The 19,516-nt window shown below is 45.5% G+C and overlaps 1 long non-coding RNA gene across 2 annotated transcripts in view; it reads right to left on the reverse strand.

The window, feature by feature from the left end:
• The window catches only part of LOC109315305, a 98,208-nt gene extending 90,836 nt beyond the window's left edge, over positions 1-7,372 (reverse strand). Inside the window, exon 1 of one of the 2 annotated variants that reach the window (XR_002102470.1) lies at positions 7,302-7,372. This is a non-coding gene — a long non-coding RNA (uncharacterized LOC109315305). The remainder of the gene's footprint in view (positions 1-7,301) is intronic. The other variant, XR_002102473.1, reaches the window with a different exon arrangement.
• Between the last annotated feature and the right edge of the window lie 12,144 nt (positions 7,373-19,516).

Consider the following 19,516-nt stretch of genomic DNA (forward strand, 5'->3'; position numbering starts at 1 on the left):
ACACACACACACACACACACACACACACACACACACACACACACACACACACACACACATATATATATATATATAAACTAGAGACAGAGTGTCTAGTATAAACTATGCATAATATTAGTCCAAAGCCAAAAAGCTCATGATTTACCATACAGTTCACTGGGCAAGGCCCCAGCAAAGTCAACAGCATTTCAAGCCATGGTGACCCCATAGGTCAGAACTGCTCAGTATGTGTGTGTACTCAGATACCACTACTACCACCCCCACCCTGCAAAGGTCCATGTGCTAATTAGCCCCCCATGATGGGAACCAGGTGTTCTTGTCATGAGTCCTAGGATCCTCCCAAAATTTATATGTAGATGAGGTGCAAGCAACCTGGTCCAACTCCACTTTGTGCAGGGTAGGGTCACACTAATCATACGTGACAGGCTGACAGAGAGAATAAACCATTTGGGGCCTTATTCAGGGAGCCAGACATTTAAGGTTGGTGAAGAAACAGGAATCACTGGAAATAGGAAAGAAAGGCACAGTTTAGCTGTGGAAGTAAAGGGGAAGTCGAAATGTATACAATGAGGTGATGATTTGCACTCGGAGGCCAGGGGCCAGGAGCCAGGAGCAGAAAGGAAGGAGCTAGGCACACGTGTGTCCCCCACACACACGTATGCCCCCTTATCTGACCAGTGGCAGAGGCCAAAGTGGACACAGCAGTGGAGGCAGCAGCAGGGGCAGCAGCAGCTGATCCCCCTAAGGTAAGTGGGGCACAGGAAGCCCCCCTGGATCACTTTTAGCAAGAGCCAGCAGGGACCTGCACTCCCGAGCCACATGTGCAAACAGAGTACGCAAACAGGTATGCTCTGTAAGGGTGCACCAGTGTTTGCACCAGCGTTCGCACAGGCAGGCAAGCAGGAGGGGCCAGGAGGAAGTCTTCGGCAAGAGAAAGGCGAAGGCACCACACCAAAAAAAAAAAAAATGGTATCGACGCGGAGTGCTGCTAGGGCCCCTGCCCGGGGGGCACTGCCTACCCAGAGCTTCTCTGAGGCCTCCACCCAGACAGAGCTCACAGAGGAGCTGGCATCACTCTGCCCCCTGCCCTGTGGGGGAAGCCCAGCGGTGCCGGGGGAGGAAGGGGATGGGAGCACCCACACCTGTCCCACAGGCGCCTGTCTTAGGGCCTTGGAAGAGCAGGTGAGGGAGCTCCAGGAGGAGGTTAGCAGGCTGAGGGGGATCAGAGAAGCAGAGGATGAATTTGGTGGGTATTTCCTTTCTCTGCAGGGCCAAGCACCAAAGAAGCACCCCAGCGAAATGGCAGAAGGTTCCCTCCAGAGCCAGGGCTGCTCGCGGCGGTGCAGTACCAGTTCCCCCAGTCCAGCTGGGGAACAGGTATGAGACCCTGGCAACATTGGAGGAAGAGGAAGGAGAGGAGGAAACCTCTGGAGAGGAGGCCACTCCACTCGCAGAACAGACTGAAGGAAGCAAGTTGACCTGGAAGAAGAGATGCTGAGTGCTCATCATAGGCGACTCCATCCTGAGAGGTACAGAGGGTCCCATCTGTCGCCAGGATCCCTTGACACATGAGGTCTCCTGTCTGCCCAGAGTGAGGATTCAGGATGTGACAGAGATGACCCTGGCCATTATCCGGCCCACTGATTACTACCCCATGGTCCTAATCCATGTAGGCACTAACGATGCAGCCAGGAGCGGCCCAGATCACCTGATGAAGGACTACAAAGCTCTAGGGGGCGAGCTGAAGGAGACAGGGGCACAGGTGGTCTTCTCATCTGTCCTTCCAGTGAGCGGACATGGACGACGCCATGAGACCTGCATCAGAGAGATCAACTTGCAGCTTTGGAAACTGTGTCTCAAGGCAGGGTTCAGCTTTTTGGATCACGACTCATATTTCAGGACAAGAGACATGCTTGGATGGGATGGGCTTCACCTGTCCCCCAAAGGTAAACGTTTGTTCTCTTTCAGGTTGGCTGATCTCCTCCAGTGGGCTTTAAACTAGGCTCATCGGGGGAAGGGGAGGATGAGGATGGAGGGAGCCACGGAACACCAAACCAAGAGCCACCCAGAAAAACAGCCCAGCTAAGACAGGGGATGAACACAAGAAATACCCAGGTAAGAAACAGGGGCCCAGATAGTCCTGCAATTAGGGGGGCCATGCATGCACCTTCAGGAGGCCTTAAATGCCTCTACACCAATGCTTGTAGTATGGGGAACAAACAGGAGGAACTTGCCCTCCTACTAGCTAACATTAACCCAGACATAGTGGGGCTCACTGAAACTTGGCGGGATCCAATGCATGACTGGGCAGTAAACATCAGAAGCTACATGCTGTACAGGAGGGATAGACCAGGGAAGAAAGGTGGGGGTGTGGCACTCTACGTCAAACAGTAATACACCTCTTCAACAAACAGCATTGGGTCAGAGGAGGAGCAAACTGAAGTGCTCTGGGTCCGTATACAAGGGGGTTGCGAGGGAAGGGACTTAACGGTAGGGGTTTACTACAGGCCACCCAACCAGGGGGAAGAGCTGGACCGGGAATTCTCAGGTCAGCTTGCAGAGGCAGTTAAGTCAAGGAACATGGTTATCATGGGTGACCTAAACTATCCAGACATCTGGGAAGAGCAGTCAGCCAGGTCTGACCACTCATGTAGGTTCCTAGCCGAGTTAAAGGACTTCCATCTAACCCAGGAGTGCAGTCCTACCAGGGGAAATACCTTGTTGGACCTGGTCCCGGTCACAAGCGATGACCTGGTGAGGGGACTGTGGGTGGTTGACCACATGGGCGATAGAGATCATTGCCTACTGGAATTCACCATCCAGCGCAGGGTGTCAAAGGCCTGCAGCAAGGCAGCAGCCCTGGACTTCAGGAGGGCAGATTTCAATGTGGTAAAGAGACTAGCCAGGGAGGTTCTGAGGTCCTGGAAGGGAGGGGAATTGCGAGTCCAAGAAGAGTGGTCATTCCTTAAGGAGACGATCCTCCAAGCCCAAAGGCTGACAATCCCAACACGGATCAAAGAGGGCAGGAGGGCACAAAAGCCCCCATGGCTCACCAAAAGCATCTAGGAATGTCTCAAAGCTAAAAAGGAGGCGTACACCCAATGGAAGGGAGGGGCCACCACCAAGAAGGATTATACTTCCATTGCTCAAGACTTTAGGGGGGTCTGTTAGGAAGGCTAAGGCAGAGATGAAACTGGGACTAGCAACCCAGATCAAGGATAACAAGAAGTCCTTTTTTAAATACATAGGGGGTAAAAAGAAGGTACCAGGTAATGTGGGAACTCTGCAGGACACACTAGGAAAGCTGGTGGTTGCACCAGACAACAAAGCTAATCTCTTTAACAGTTTCTTTGCCTCCATTTTCCTGACCAGATCATCCCACCGCACCGGAATCCCCAACGGTCCCAGGGGAGACACAACCAGGCCCAGGGTCAGTGAGAACCTAGTCAGGGAACTTCTGGTGGGACTAGATGTGTTCAAATCAGCAGGTCCTGCTGATCTCCACTCCAGAGGACTGGAAATGGGTCAATGTGGTGCCCATTTTCAAAAAAGGGAGGAAGGAGGACCCAGGATACTACAGGTCTGTTAGTCTTACCTCAGTCCTGGGGAAACTCTTTGAGAAAATTATCAGGTGCATATCTGTGAGGGACAAGCAGGGGAGATTATGTTTAGGGGCAACCAACATGGGTTCATTAGAGGCAGGTCCTGTCAGACCAACCTGGTGGCCTTCTATGACCAGGTCACAAAATCCTTAGACACAGGAGTCATGGTGGATGTAGTCTTTCTGGACTTTAGGAAGGCCTTTGACACTGTCTTTCACCCCATTCTCATTAAAAAATTAGGCGACTGTGGTGTCGATGTCTGCACAGTCAGATGGGTCGCTAATTGGCTGGAGGGCCACACCCAGAGAGTAGTGGTAGATGGGTCATTTTCGACCTGGAGGGATGTGGGCAGTAGGGTCCCCCAGGGCTTGGTCCTTGGGCCCTCACTGTTCAACATCTTCATCAGCGACTTGGATGAAGGGGTGAAAAGCACCCTGTCCAAATTCACTGATCATGCTAAGATGGGAGAAGTGGGCACACTAGAGGAGAGGGACAGGGTGCAATTAGATCTGGACAGGTTACAGGGGTGGGCAGATAAGAACAGGATGGGTTTCATAACTGACAAGTGCAAGGTATTGCACCTGGGGAGGAAGAACCAGCACCATACCTACAGGCTGGGGAACTCCCTTCTTGTCAGCACAGAGGCAGAAAAGGATCTTGGAGTCATTATTGACTTCAAGATGAACGTGGGCCGACAATGTGGGGACGCAGTCAGGAAGGCCAACCATACTTTATCATGCATGCATAGATGCATCTCAAGCAGGTCCAAGAAGGTGATCCTCCCCTCTGTGCGGCACTGGTCAGGCCGCAGCTGGAGTACTGCGTCCAGTTCTGGACAACATGGAGAGGGTCCAGAGGAGGGCCACTCACATGGTCAAGGGTCAGCAGGGCAGGCCCTAGGAGGAGAGGCTACGGGACCTGAAGCTGTTCAGCCTCCACAAGAGAAGGCTGAGGGGGGATCTAGTGGCCTGTTACAAACTAGTCAGAGGGGACCAACAGGCATAGGGGGAGTCCCTGTTTCCCCGAGCACTGCCAGGAGTAGCAAGGAATAACGGCCATCAGTTGATGGAGAGTAGATTCAGACTAGACATCAGGAGACACTACTTCACAGTCAGGGTAGCTAGGAGCTGGAACCAACTTCCAAAGGAAGCGGTGCTTGCTCCTACCCTGGGGGTCTTCAAAAGGAGGCTAGATAGGCACCTAGTCATTTGACCCCAGCATTCTTTCCTGGCCATGGCAGGGGGTTGGACTTGATCTGCTCAGGTCCCTTCCGACCCTACCAACTATGAAATTATAATTCACGGTGACTTGAAAGAGTCAGTGTGGAAGTGGACTAAGCGCAGTGGACACTACCATACATCTTATTCAGATGGGCTGCACTGACTTATCCTGCCAACCTGATATTGCAGTACTTCCAGGCCTGATGTTCATTTCCTTCTAAGGGAGCAACTGCCCCCTAATCCCCTCTTTTCTTTTCTTTTCTTTTCTTTTTTAAGGGTCACGCAGAAAGTTCCTATCAATTTTGTGGCATTGGGGGATTGCTTTCAACATTTTCCCCTAGATGTTCCTGAGACTTCTGGCTAGCAGCAAGCAAGATTAGGGGGCATCTGAAATCCAAGGCTGCTGGGCCTGGGGCTTGCACATGAAGTGCCACCAAAAAACTGTTCCATCAGTATGCCTGTCCAATATGGACCATGCATTTTATAGTCATGCTCAGCATTGGCTGCATTTAAATCAGCTTCATAGTTGGTTTCCATTACTTAGCACATCTGCTTTTGGCAGCAGTTTAATGATATTAAATACATTGTCTGAGGTTTCCTTGTATGTGAATCTAAGACAGGAAGCTTTTTCCCCCCTATGCCAATAAGGGGAAAAACCCATCTTATATTCAAGTAAATATGGTACTTTTTTAAAAAGCAAATCAAGAAATTTACCTAAAAAGCCATAATAGGAAAGTGTAACTGTAGAATTTTTTATATGTACAGAGAAATTTTCATAAGTACAAAAATAAAAAATATGAAGCCCCTAACAAAGGAACACCTGATGGACAGAGGTAAATCTAGCTCAATAAATATGGTGCAGATTTTTTTTTTTAATTTGAACTGGTGAAAGTCAGGTGTAACTCCACTATAATTCAGCAACATCATCCCGGATTTGCAACAGGGTGAGAGAGATCAGAATGGTGCATCTCATTCAAACTTATGTCATGGAGATGACATTTTAATATTTGTACCTAACATGACAGGATCCTGATGCTTCGCTAAGGCCCCTGAGCACTAGGATAATATAACTGGATAACGGTACAGTTTAAGGGGAGAGGGAATTTTCATTCTCAGCACTAAGCTTCCCTGCTTCTGGGGGTTTAAAATCATAATCTTAATGCTAATTAAATGTAGTTGAGTACCCTGGTGCTGGATAATGAATAAGCATTAGAATCAAGAGAGATTACGTGGCCCCTAGCTAAAAACAACTCGGTACTGCAAGGGTGCCCAGTCTCCAGTAAAGTGCAGCCGATGTGCTTCTGTTAATAACACACTGCCTCTGAATTCAAGAGGATTATCTTACTCTGGTGTTCTTGAGGGAGCACCGTCATGAAAGAGGCCTGAAACAGATACCCCATAATTTATGTTCCAGTTCAGTACGTTGGTGAGAAAAGGAGGCCTTTACTCCAAACTACTAGGTTTTCCATCCTCCTCCCTCCCCCCCCAACCCTTTCCTTCATATGTGAAATGGCAAGAACAGAAAGCAGTAAAAACCCTTTAGGTAGCTGGACAGAAGAAAGTGCATTTTTGTCAGAGTTTATTTGTTAAGTCCCAATTCTTCTTTAGGAACACGGAGAAACCTCCAAAATGAATGATGCAAGTATGGTCCTCCCCCCTCCAAATGTGAAGGGAATCATAAGGAACTTTGGTCCTTCCCCTCCTCTCCCTCTCTGCCCCCCGCCCCACCTAGATAAAACAGCTGGTGCTCTCCCACAGCCCTATTACTTTCCATGCCTCTCCAGACTCCCAGCTATTCATCCCCACCACCACCCTTTGCACCTCCCCATCACCACCACCTAACTGGCACTCTTCCCTTTGTGCAATGGGCCTGGGAGAGGGAAGGGGGGACAGCTTTACAGGAGGTTACTGTCCCAGCTCTCATATGCTAATGCTTTTTCTCTTCTCTGTGGTTAAAAGTGCTCCTTATACCAGCTCAGACAACTAGATAAATATTGTGGGGAGCTGACCCTTAAATAAAAAAGTTCTAGTCTGTACTTTCTCTAGAGTTCTTATTTCATTAAAATGTAGGTGGTCTCTTTAAAGACAGTGTTTCCCAAACTGGAGACAGGCTTGATGCTGACTGACACACACACACACTGCATTTCCTGTGGAAAAGTGGGGGAAAGGATATGGCAGGAGAACTCCAAAGATATCCAAGCCCGAACCTTTTGTGAGGTTCGCTGAACTCTACAGTCTGTGCTCTGGTCATCTAGTCCAGTGCCTAAAGTTGTCTCCTCCCCTGCAGACAACTTTAGGCACTGCCCTAAATTATAAACCACCCCCTTTCAAAATATGCTATTTAAAAAAAATGTTTGCTTTCTCAAAACAAAATGAGTTTTAAAAAAGCCTAAATTCTCATCTAACAATCAGCCTACACCTGTTGGCTCATGTTCTTTGAAAAGACATAGAAGGTTTTATGACATTAGTGGACATTTACCCCAAATTTCCTTGCATCTCAAAAGAGAGAACCTACGTGAAGATCGATTTGTCTCAGAACAGGAAGTGCCTGCAACAAGAAAATATAAAACATAAACAGTAACTTTAGCACTGTTAGCCTGGGCTAATGCAGTGAAATCTTAATGTAGTTATTTTCATCATTTCTCAACTTCACTACAGAAAAAAAACCCAACATCCCTGTAGTCAGAATTGCAAAATGCATTGTTGTGAATCAGTTCAGGACTCATTGTATTTTAGAGTCTTGCTGAACCTGAATGCATGACTGTACATCATGGCCTTGTTCTGGCATTGCTGACTCTTGATTAACATTATTAATCACAAATCTTATGTTTGGTGGTTTGCTTACGAGGCTTTTGTTTCCTTAAAGCAATTTAAGGATTGGCAGGGGAAAACAGAGAGGGAGAGGAGAAAGAGAGAGGACAAAAAAAGATAGAACCTGACTCAACTTTTTTAATTCTTGGTGATGGCAATACTGCAGCTGCTCAGCTGCTATAAAATCAGCATAATCTACTCAAGTCACAAACACTTCACCGATATACATCCGGTGAGAAATCTGGCCCTCCAGGTATAACCATAATTAAACGATGTTTGTCCTTTAGTTTAAAGCACATAGATGGGCCAGAGACACGAAGTTCAGATGTGGATGTTGCCTTCCCTCAGCATATCAGGGGGCAGGGAGGAACTGGATCTGAGCTTTGGGATCAGGCCTTTCCCTAATCCACACTTAGATCCATTTACTGAAAGCAAAGCTATTTCAGTACCATGGCCGCAAATGACCTGAGCAGAATGCACCCTGTGCCTAAGCCTCACAGCCCAAGCACGAACGGCAGCAGCAGTAGCTGCACACAAGGAGGCTGCCCGCCCGGTGGGTATTCTCAGCACAGTCAGTCCATCCGGATCTGCTTACAAGTTTTTATGACACCATGTGATTGGCACAAACAGGTGTTTGGTTAATTCAACAATTGGCCTCCATTCATTTTCTGTTAATCCCTTTCATTTTGGGAAAGAAAAATGAAGGTCTGTGCACACCCACTTGTAAACATCTCAATCAGAGTTACTGAGGTAGAGTGCCAAATTTAATTACCGGTTTCCAAAGGCTGCGATTACAAAGGACAGGTCAACTCATGCTGCAAGTTAGCAAAGGTTACAGCTAAGTGTTTTTTAACTGGAAGGGCAATAAAAGACTCCTGTTAGTCACTGACCAGACTGAAGGATGAGTTGGTCCAAGTTTTGGTTTTGTCTTTTTTTTACTATCAAGATTAAGAAGTGTTAATCTCATCAGCACTCAGTCACCATTTCCCGTCAGGCTACTAATTTGAAAAAGCCAGGACCAATCAACATTCCAGGAGACTAGCCAATCAAGAATAATTTTCACAATCATTTCTCTCTCTCACTCATTGAGCAGACAGATTGAAATAAAAGGGTGGTCGTTGCAGTACGGTCTATGACACTTCTGAGGATATTTTATACATTTCTGTAAGGAAAAAAAGTCTATAACAATTTGGCTGAAATGACCCTTTGCATCATTGTTATGGTGACTTTCAGCCTGGAGGATACTATATAATGGTGGTCTGCTAGACAGAGTACTGCACTGGGAAATTGGTAACCTGGGATCTATGCTGGATGGTGCCAGTAACAGCTGCACAATGTTGGTTGGGCAAGTCCCTTTGCCTCTCTGTGCCCCCTTCCCTTGCCATTATACTCCTCTCTTCATACCCAACTATGTTTGCACCAGCATAATTTACATCTGTTTTTGTATACCAGTGTAAATTGTACTGGAATGCGAGGAGTGGACAGATGTGTAGTTATCCCAGGCTTGACAGCTATTACTACACTACACCACTCAGTGGCAAGAGAAGCAAATAACAACCAGTTTGCAAATGGCTACCCTAGGATAAACTGCATATACACAATATATCAGAGTAAGTTATATCACCGGAGTTTTACTGATTCTTCCATGGTTAACCCTATGATGACTGGACAAAAAAATGCCCTAGTTTAGGGTTTTAAATGATCTGTCCATTTGTTATTTTAAACACCTCAGTATTGGTCTAATGACACTAGTCTAAGTTTGCTCTCTCTCCAGGCCTCTTATCTGTCTTGCCCATTTTCACTGAAAGGTCTTCAGAGCAGAGGCTGATTTACTATGTATTAGACATGATAAAAACACCATGGGACCCACTCCTAGCTTAGGCTTCTAGATGCATATTTTGTAAATAATACATTTACCTAAGAGTAAAAACACAGTATTGCTAAAACACAGCCGCCCTGGGGTGGAGTTTGGGCAGTAGCCAGTTAGTACAAGCCACAGAGCACACAGAGGAAAAATAAAATGTTGCCAAGGACACCAGGTGAAACTGCCTTTTAAATCCATACACAACCATCATCTTGTCTTTAAAGTCCTCATTCAAACACACCCTCCCACTTTTTGGTCACATTCGCCCCCGACTCTCCCCAGTGCAGTTCACTGCATGATACTCAGTTCCTGTGCATCATAAAGGACAGGTTTTCAGGAATTTCCAGTGTTTGTTTACACCATTGACTAATGATCATTTTACTGTTTATGCACCCACCTTCCAAGATCTTTACACAATGAAAATTAATTCTCATTGCAGAGAATATGGTCCCTCAGGCAGAGGGACTGGCTTGTACAGTGCATCAAGGCAGTACTTGGGAAAGGAACAAAAAAAAGTAAAGCACATATGCATTCAACCTTTCCCCTACAATGAACTACCCATCCAGGATAGTGGGTTCTTACCAACATGCTTAGGTGTTTATATTTTGGGACTTCTGCTTCTAGCTTCTGCACTCGGTTGCAGATGAAGCGAGCAAAAAAGTCAAAATATTTTTAAAATAAACCCCACGACTTTATTTTTTTTATTTCTTTTAAATTTCAAGGACAGTTTGAGCCACTTTGTTCTTGTTTTCCTTGGGGAGGAAAAAAAAAAGTTTGCCTATTACCGATATCATCAACCTTAAGCAAGGCTTGTTCTCAAAAGTTATACAATACAGGTCAGTCAGTCAGGGACAGGATATCTTTTCAGGTTAAGCCAGGTCCGCAGTACAGAGTTCAGCTAACAGCTCTGTAATGAAAATACCCCTTTCTATTAAGGGATACATCCGGATAAGTCCTTTTATGCCAAAAGAATTGGTGCAAGGGAGAGGCCTGTACCACTGTATACTGATGTAGTTTTAATAGATCATCAAGGCTGCATCTGTAGTTGACCCAGAAACAGTTAAGGAGTTTTCTAACACAGTCAGAGCTGCTGCCCATAACCTCCAGGTATCTTCATTGATCCTATGAGGTTGGCACTTAACCTCAAAAGCTGAGAGGAGAGAACTGTAAAGACTTAACAGACCAAGGATTTGGGAAGCATGAATGATCATTATTAAAAGTCCTAGATCAGGGCTGTCCAACTGGCAATCTGCAGGTCTCTTGCAGCCTTTGAGGGGTTAAAGTTGTGGCCCCCAGGCTCCCACCCAGCTGCTGCTCCCCTTATCACTCCAGCTGCAAGAGCAGACAGTCTCCAGGCTCCATCTCTCTCTGGCTGCTGCTTCCTGCCTCTGCCCCCAGGGGCAGAGCATACAGGCCAGAGAGACAGTGCAATGGGGAGGGAGTAGGGTGGTAGGGGTTTTGCAGGCACAAAGTGAAGTGGTGAGGCACCTGGGGTATGCAGAACAGTGTGGGGGGCAGGGGGGAAGACAAGTTGCAATGTAACAGGGGGAAACCATAAAGAAAGTGTTGTGAAGAGGAGGTCATAGTGAGATGGACTGGGGACAGGGGGAGCAGTGAAGGGTGTACGGCCCAAGGGGGGCATGGCTTTCCCTGGTGTTGCCTGCACAGCATGCAACACCCATTGCTAAAGCCAATGGGGAATGCAGCCTCTGGCCACTTAAAAGTCAGACAGCCCTGCCCCAGACACTCCTACCCAACTATTCCCTACTGGGCTGAACTGGTATAACAAGAGACTTTTCAAACCAAAAATTCTTACAGGATCATAGTAAAGTAGGGCTAGAAGGGACCTCATAAAGGCATCTAGTCCAGCCCCCAGCTCACAGCCAAGTATCCATCCCACACTTGAAAATTTCCAGGGATGGAGACTCCACAACTTCTCTAAGAAGGTCTGTTCCAATGCTGGACCACCCTCGTAGTAAGAAAATCCCTCCTAATCGCCAACCTAAATTTCCCCTGTTGCAGCTTGAGGCCATTGCTCCTAGTCCTGTTCCCTATGGCCACAGGCAAAGGCCTATCTTTATCCTCCCTATCAGGAATTTGAAGACTTATCAAATCTTACACTCGGTCATGTCCTCTCCAGACAAAATAATGATAACTATTTCAGGCTTTTCTCATAAGTAATGCTTCCTAGGCCCTAATCCTTTTGGTCCCTCTGCACTGGAGCCTTTGAAATTTGTCCATATCCTTCTTGAAGTATGGGGCCCAAAACTGGACACAGTTCTCCAGGTGAGGCCTCTCCAGTGCTGAATAGAGCAAAAGACTCACTTTCCTTGATCTGCCAGTGACACTCCTCTTAATACAAACCAGTTAATAAAACCCAGTATACTACTGGCCTTTTTCACAGCAAGCATACACTGTTGGCTCATATTTAGCTTACGGTCTACTGTAACTGACAGGTCCTTCTCTGCAGTACTGCCACTTAGTTAGTCATTCCCCAGTCTGTATTTGTACATACAGTTATTCCATCCCAAGTGCAAGACTTTGCACTTCCCCTTGTTAAATCTCATCTGGTTGACTGTATACCATCTTTCCAGCCTATCCAGGTCATTCTGGATCCTAGCCCTACTCTCCAGAGTGTCTGCAGCTCCAGACAACTAGTCATCCACAAAGTGGTTATGTGTCCATTTGATTCTGTTATCCAAATAATTAATGAAGATATTCAACAATACCGGACCCAGGACAAACCCCTGCAGAACCCACTTGATATCTCCTCCCAACTAGACATTGAACAGGATGATCCAACCAGTTTTGTATTCACCTTACAGTATTTTTGCCTGTTTGTTAGTTTGTTAATGAGAATGTTATGGGAAATGGTGTCTAAAGCCTTGCTAAAATCCAGGTATATCACATCCAACGCTCAGAGCCTGTCACCTTATCATAGAAGGAAATCAGGTTAGTCAGGCATAACTCGCTCTTGTTGGATCCATGCTGGGTGTTCCTGATTACCTAGGTGCTTTATAATAGAGATTCCTTGAGGCCCTGCTCCATGATCTTCCCAGGCATCAAGGTCAGACTGACTGGTCTGTAATTCCCTGGATCCCCCTCCTTCTCTTTCTTGAAGACAGGCACTATATTTGCCTTTTTCCAGTCATCCAGGACCCCACCCAACTTTCATGAGTTCTCAGAGAGGATAGCCAGTGGCTCCAAAATTCCTTCAGCACTCTAGGGTGCATCTGATCCAGCCTGCTGATATAAAAGCACTTAGCTTTTTTAAGTAATCCCCAATGTGTTCTGCTACTACTCTAGCCTGTTTGTCCTATCTTTGTTGCCAGGTGCTCTTATTTGTGAAGGCTGAAGTAAAAAAAAAAAAAAAAAGGCTTTAAACACTTGGGCCTTCTCCGCATCATACATAATTAGATGGCCTTCTGCATTCCATAAGGGATCTATGGTTTCTTTGATCTTCTTCTTAACATACTTGTAGAATCCCTTTTTATTGCCTTTTACGTCCCTTGCCAGTTGCATCTCAAATTGTGCCTTGACCTTCTAGCCTTTTACCTAGTAATATAACCAAATATTCACTTTTTGTGGGATTCCGTTTTGAGTTTCAACTCATCAAAAATAACCCTGCAGTCTAGCCAAAATGGTCTCCTTTTGCATTTCCGATTCTTCTGTCACAACAAGATACCTTGCTCCTATGTCCTTAAGTGGGCCTTCTTAAAGTACAGTCAGCTCTTCTGGACTCTTTTTCTCCTCCCTCAGAATTGCCTCCCAGGGGATCCTGCCCACCAGTTCCCCGAGTTTGCTAAAGTCTACTCTTCTGAAGTCTCATGCCCTTATTCTCCTTCATTTTTCCCCTGAGGATCTTGAACTCTTATTTCATGGTCACTTTCACCCACGTTACCGTCCACCTTCACATTCTCAACCAATTCTTCCGTGTTTGTAAACAGCAGTCAAGAGCTCCCCCCCCAGGTGACCTGTCTACCTTCTGGATCCAAAGTTATCCCCAACACACTCCAAGAATTTGCTAGACTACATGTGCACTGATATGTGTCCCACAGCAGCTGTCCCAATAAAGCCATCCAGAAGAACTATGCCCTACAATTTGGAAACTTCCTTCAGTTGTTTAAATAATGCCTCATCCACCTTTTCCTCCTGGTTTAGTGGCCAAAACAGATGTCCACCATGACATCCCCCCTGCTGCTCTCCTCATGACCTTTATCCAGAAGTTTTTAACAGGCATACCTTCCACTTTATACTGTACCTCATAACACTCACGCATCTCCTGTAAAATATAGGGTGCCACCTCCTTTTCCCGCCCACCACTGCCTATCCTTCCTGAACAAGCTATACCCACCTATGATCATACTCCAGTCATGTGAACCATCCCACCATGTCTTCATAACCCCTGATTACCTCATAATGTCTTGATTGTACTAGGTCCGCCAATTCTGCCCATTTATTTTCCATACTTCTTGCATCTGTAGATACATACTTCATGTATCAAACTGATAGTCCTACCTTCTCATTGGGAAAGAAGAGGCTGCTGTCCTTATTCCCATAGTTCTACTTGCAATAACCATTACAAATCACCATCGCCACCCCAACCTTTCCCCCCCCCACACACACATACCCTTTGGTTATTCAGTGTGTGTGGCCCATACCTTTAATTCATAGATTTCAGACATTAGGGCTAGAAGGATCACAGGATTATTTTATGGTTACATCCGCAGGACATTTGAAGAACCTGGATTTTAAAAGTTACTACAACTGGTTTTATATTCACCTTTTATGATACAAAAAAGGAAAAAAAATCTACCCAATAACTGTTTTGAGTCTCCAACATAGGTAAGACTGCCATTCCTCTGGCACTCAGCAGCACCCTCTCCCCATCTCTGTTCTCCTACAGTGTTTGTTCAGGGCACAAACCCTGCTCATTATGCCCTGGTTTCTAACAGCCACATAACAAAAAACAGTTTGAAGTCCTTATTGACAGAATAAGGGCCCAAGCAGTCATAGGCATTGATCTACCATCCAGTCGCAGGCCAAATGGGACATGACAGAGAATCCCCAGCTGCACCTAGAAATAAGGCATTGCAAACACATGCCACAATTTCTAGAACCAAGGTAAGTTTGCCTTAACCTGGTAAATTTTACCCTGGAGCCAATCCAGAATAAATGTCTTCCTGGAGAAAGGTAGTTTCTTTTGAGGCAGCTCTTTGTTTGCCCATTATTGCCCTGAGGCAGTTACCTCAGACTTTTGCTTCAAGATTCCCCGTCTTGGAACACTCTTTGCACAGCCATGACTTAGATATGATCCCTCCCTTCGTGCCTCAGGGGCCTTAGCAAGGAAGCTAATACCCTTGTATAATAACACTGTTTCATGCAGTAGCCATATATGGTAGGGAGGCAGAAGTCTCCAGTCTCAGTGGACACACATACTAAGTCAATTTAAAATATGGCGATTTAATGAAATCTACTTAACTAAACCAATTTATGTTATGCCATGTCGGAGTGTACACACATACATCTTGACATGGTGACAGCCATCTTGTGAGCCAAGTCAACTTAACTAATGCAACTCAAGATAATACACCTCAGAGGTGTTTTATCTTGTGATCTCTGAGGTGTATTATCTTGCACCACATACAAGTCAACTCTGCTCCACACATGTGCACTCTCTGACAGTTAAGTCCATTTTAAAAAGTTAAACCAGCTTAACTGTCAGAAAGTATGTGTGTATGCATTCAGTAGGACCGCGGGCGCACTTAACCATGTAGGACCTAAACTAATACTCATTGGGCACATCTACATGTGCTTTGATGCACTTTTGCTACTGCGTATTAAATTTAGTACCTCTGGGCACTTTTACACATGTTCGGGGGGGGGGGGATAGTGCTTTAGTTAGAGAGGCTCCAAGAGCACTGCAGTGTCTTATGTCTCAGAGTCCCCGCGCTTAAAAATGGCAGCAGAGGTGTTTAAACTTAAGCTTGTTCACTAAGCTTCAGTGCAGTCACCCCCACTGCCATTGTTAAGCGCAGGCACACTGATATACAAGGTGTGGGAAGCTGCTAGAGCCCAGTAATTACCATGCTCCAGCAGACTCAATTAATCGAGTCTGCTCTGATGCGCTGTAATTACACATATTAATTAAATACATCATCTACAGCTTCTTTATCCTCTCACTTTGTGAGGGATCCACTGAAATCAAAGCCATCATCTTAATGATAAAACCACTCCTTTCCTTTCTTACTTGGATAAGTAGAGAAATAGCCAATAATGCTGGCATCTTATGGAAAGTGTTACTGTTGTCACCCAAGCTAACAACTGTTGAAATGAACAGAAAGCTTATTGCAAAGACAGATGCCTCTGCATCCATTCATATTTTGAAGGTGCTCTCTGCAACCATAACTTGAGACCCACTTCAAATTACTCTCAAGAGTCTTGACTTGCTTTCTTTCTATACCTCCATACCTTTCTATCCCTACCTCCCTGCCTTCCCCAATAGTCTTTCATGCCCATAACCCAAAGAGATGCATCCTATACTCCAGGAAATGTTGCCCCATCTCATGGTTAAACTTGCTGTACGTGCATGCATGCCACACATCAATGTAGTCACTTAGACCAGAACTATGGTCACTTGGCAACCTTTATGAGGTGAACCAAAATAAAGCCTCATTCTGGATGGAGCGATGGGAACTGTGCTTAGCTGACTGCAGCTGTAAGCTGGCTCTTTAGTGTACCCATCTTAAAGTGTCACCGGTAGTTTGCCATTTAAATGGAACAGATCAATAACAGATGTCAAGGACTCAAAACCAGTCTAAAGCTCTTTAGCAATAATTCTTTTTGAAGTATAAGGTCTTCAGGAAAACATATTTATAAAATGAAAGACAGTGTCTGGGTCAAGTCACCAAATAGCCTGTTCATTTTCATTTTTTCCAGAAGAATAAGCATCAATTCTAAGGATGATCGCAGGAACAGAAAGCCTTGAAAACACAACCAAGCCTTAACTAGTAAATTAATAAAGCATTAATCTAGGCAAAGCAACATGAACAGTAGAACTGAGCATTGTTAGCAGAGGTACCAGGGTAAAAGCAAAGTCTAAATGAAAAGTCTTAGGTTTGGCAAATGAATGTCAGCCTTTATGATACTGTTACCATTTGTCTGGAAACTCTGTAAATATTAACCATACAAAAAACAAGGACTTTTTCACATTCCCATTCCACTGTCCTGATGGGGGAAAACTTAATTTAATTGACCCAGAGAGCTACCATAACAGATTTTACACTTAAATGCACACTAATACACTATGAAATAAACCAAACAGAATGTTGTGTGTGTATATAAATATACAAATGCTGTATATGAATCTCTCTGTATGCCACATACATATATAGAGAGAGGTAGTTTGCCATATTAGTCTGAAGGCGGGGTAGAGCTGTACATTATAGGCTAGGTAATCTCTTCCAGTGCTTAACCACATTCATAGTAGTAAAATTCAACCTCTTTTTCTCTTACTGCAATTTAAGACCATTACTCCTCATCTTCTTCCCTGTTGTCAGAGTGAACAGTCTTTCTCTCTCTCTTGCTTTATAAACACCCTTCAGGTATTTGAAAATTTATTAAACCCCTGCCCAAGCTCATCTTCTCCAGACTAAATAATTCCAATTACTTCAAGTTTTCCTTGTAATAAGTCATGTTTCTCAGGTCTCTAATCATTGTTGTTGTTCTTGCCTGGAATCTTTCCAGTTTGTCCTTGTCTTTGTTCAAATGTAGTGCCCAAAACTGGACATAGTTCTCCAGTGAGGTCTCACCAATGCTGAACAAAGTGGAAGCATGACTTCCCTTGATTTGCAAGTAAGGATCCAGCTGTTGACTTGTTTCGCAACATGAGCACATTATTGGCTCATATTCAGTTCATGGTCTACTATGATTCCAGGATGCTTTCCTGCAGTACAGCAGCCTAGCTAGTCATTCCCCTGTCAGTATCTGCGCATGTGGCATTTCTGTCCTAAGTGCAGGACTTTGCACTTATTTTTAATTAATTTCAGTTGATTAATTTCAGACCCGTTTTCCACTGAACTAGAGACATTCTGAATCCTAATCCTACCCTCTAGCGGATTTGCAAATCCACCCATCTTGCAAATTTCCTAAGTGTGCTCTCAACCCTATCCTCCAAATCATTAATGAATATATTAAACAGTACTGGACTCAGGTACCCAATCTTGCTTACGAAGAAAGGAAGCATGAAGTATAACAAAGAGGTGCTTCCTGTGTGATCAAGGAATGGCACAGTCTAAAGCTCCTGCTGCCTGAAAGTGGTGTGCAGCCTGATGACCCTATTGTCTCCATCCTTGCTCCCAGTAAAGCAGTAGGCCACGGTGCTTTTCATCATACATACACATGTGCACATGTATACGCCTACACACACACACACGTGCACATGTATACGCCTATACACACACACACGTGCGTATACGCCTCTGTGTGTGTGTGTGTGTGTGTGTGTGTGTGTGTGTGTGTGTGTGTGTACATACACCCCCACGCTCCCCCGTCAAGGTACTGTGGCATTTCCTCTCAACTGTAATGCTTGCCATGGTTATCCAGACCTTCCATACCCTATGTTCTACTTCAGGCTGTCCCCAAAGTCTACACCAGTGGTGTTCAGTGTTTGGTGCAAGGCTGGTCTGCAGGTCAGATCAGGGCCCCACATTGTCCTATACCACCTGCATGCCTAATCTAGTGCTCAGAGCCATGGCCCTGCACAGTTCACCATGTACCCTTGGGGAGCCTAGCAAGCAAGATGACCCACAGCTGGGGTGCCGTATCTGGCCTACAGGCCAGGGATTGAGCCCTGCCCCAGTACCACCTGGCTCCCAGCTGCATGGCCCAACCAGGGAGCACAGGGCCCCACCAGTACAGGGGTGTGTGCATGCATACAGGTAGGAGCAGTGTGTGTGTGTGTATGTGTGTGTGTGTGTGTGTGTGTGTGTGTGTGTGTGTGTGTGTGTGTGTGTGTGTGTGTGTGTGTGTGTGTGTGTGCAGGGCTCAGTGTGTGCATGTATAGGCAGGGACAGAGTGTGTGTGTGTGTGTTCATAAGGCAAGGCCCACACAGACACCCCACCATACACATGCACCCCCCCCACACTGCCATACATGCAGACCCCCACATAAACACCCACTCACCCACCCTAGACACCCTCCCCCTACACAGTCCCCACAAACCCCATACTCATCCACACCCCACATATCCACACACATACCCACACACCCACAGCCCCCCACAAGCCTATACCCACCCCCCACAATATACAAGAGTAAGACTTCATTTTAAGCTATTGTGCAATCACTTCTTTGTACACTACACAAATGCATGTAAACCAGGGCAAAATTTTTTTTTTTTAAATCAAATTAATGAATATTTTAGATGTTTGCTTTTTAGAATAGAATTTGGTATTTTTCTGGTTTCAAGATGGCAAAACTCCTTGCTGAAAGAATGCTTCTGGGGGCAAGGGGAGGGAATTCTGGTGGCAAAGGTCAGGGGGCGGGACTTTCAGTCCCAAGATGGCAACCAGTGGATGGGGCACCTGTCAAGGGGCAGGGCTATCCATACAGCCTTCGACAGGCTGCCAAAACTGGGTGAGCGGCCCTCCACTCGAAATAATTGCCCACCCCTGTTATAGCCCCAAATTCTCTGCATTGCAATTACAGGCAGTCCTCAGACATATGGCACAATTGGTCCCTAAAAACCATGTCTTAAGTTGAAACGTTGTAACTCAGAACCATTTTTTTCATAAGAAACAATATTATAAATGGGGGATTGGTTTCTGAACTTATTTTCACCAAAAATACCCCAGAATTTTGTACTCAATCAATTATACATGAGTAATATAGCTACATTAAGGTATTTATATTGTAAATAGCAATCATATTGATTTGGAAGGACTTCTTTGAGGTGACTTTGCTGGACTTTTTGAAGGGCTCTTAGCTGGAGTCTTCTCAGGAGTTTTGGCTGCAGGTT

The sequence above is a fragment of the Crocodylus porosus genome, unplaced genomic scaffold (genome assembly GCF_001723895.1).
Source record: "Crocodylus porosus isolate Cpor-Errol unplaced genomic scaffold, CroPor_comp1, whole genome shotgun sequence".
Taxonomy (NCBI): Eukaryota; Metazoa; Chordata; order Crocodylia; family Crocodylidae; genus Crocodylus; species Crocodylus porosus.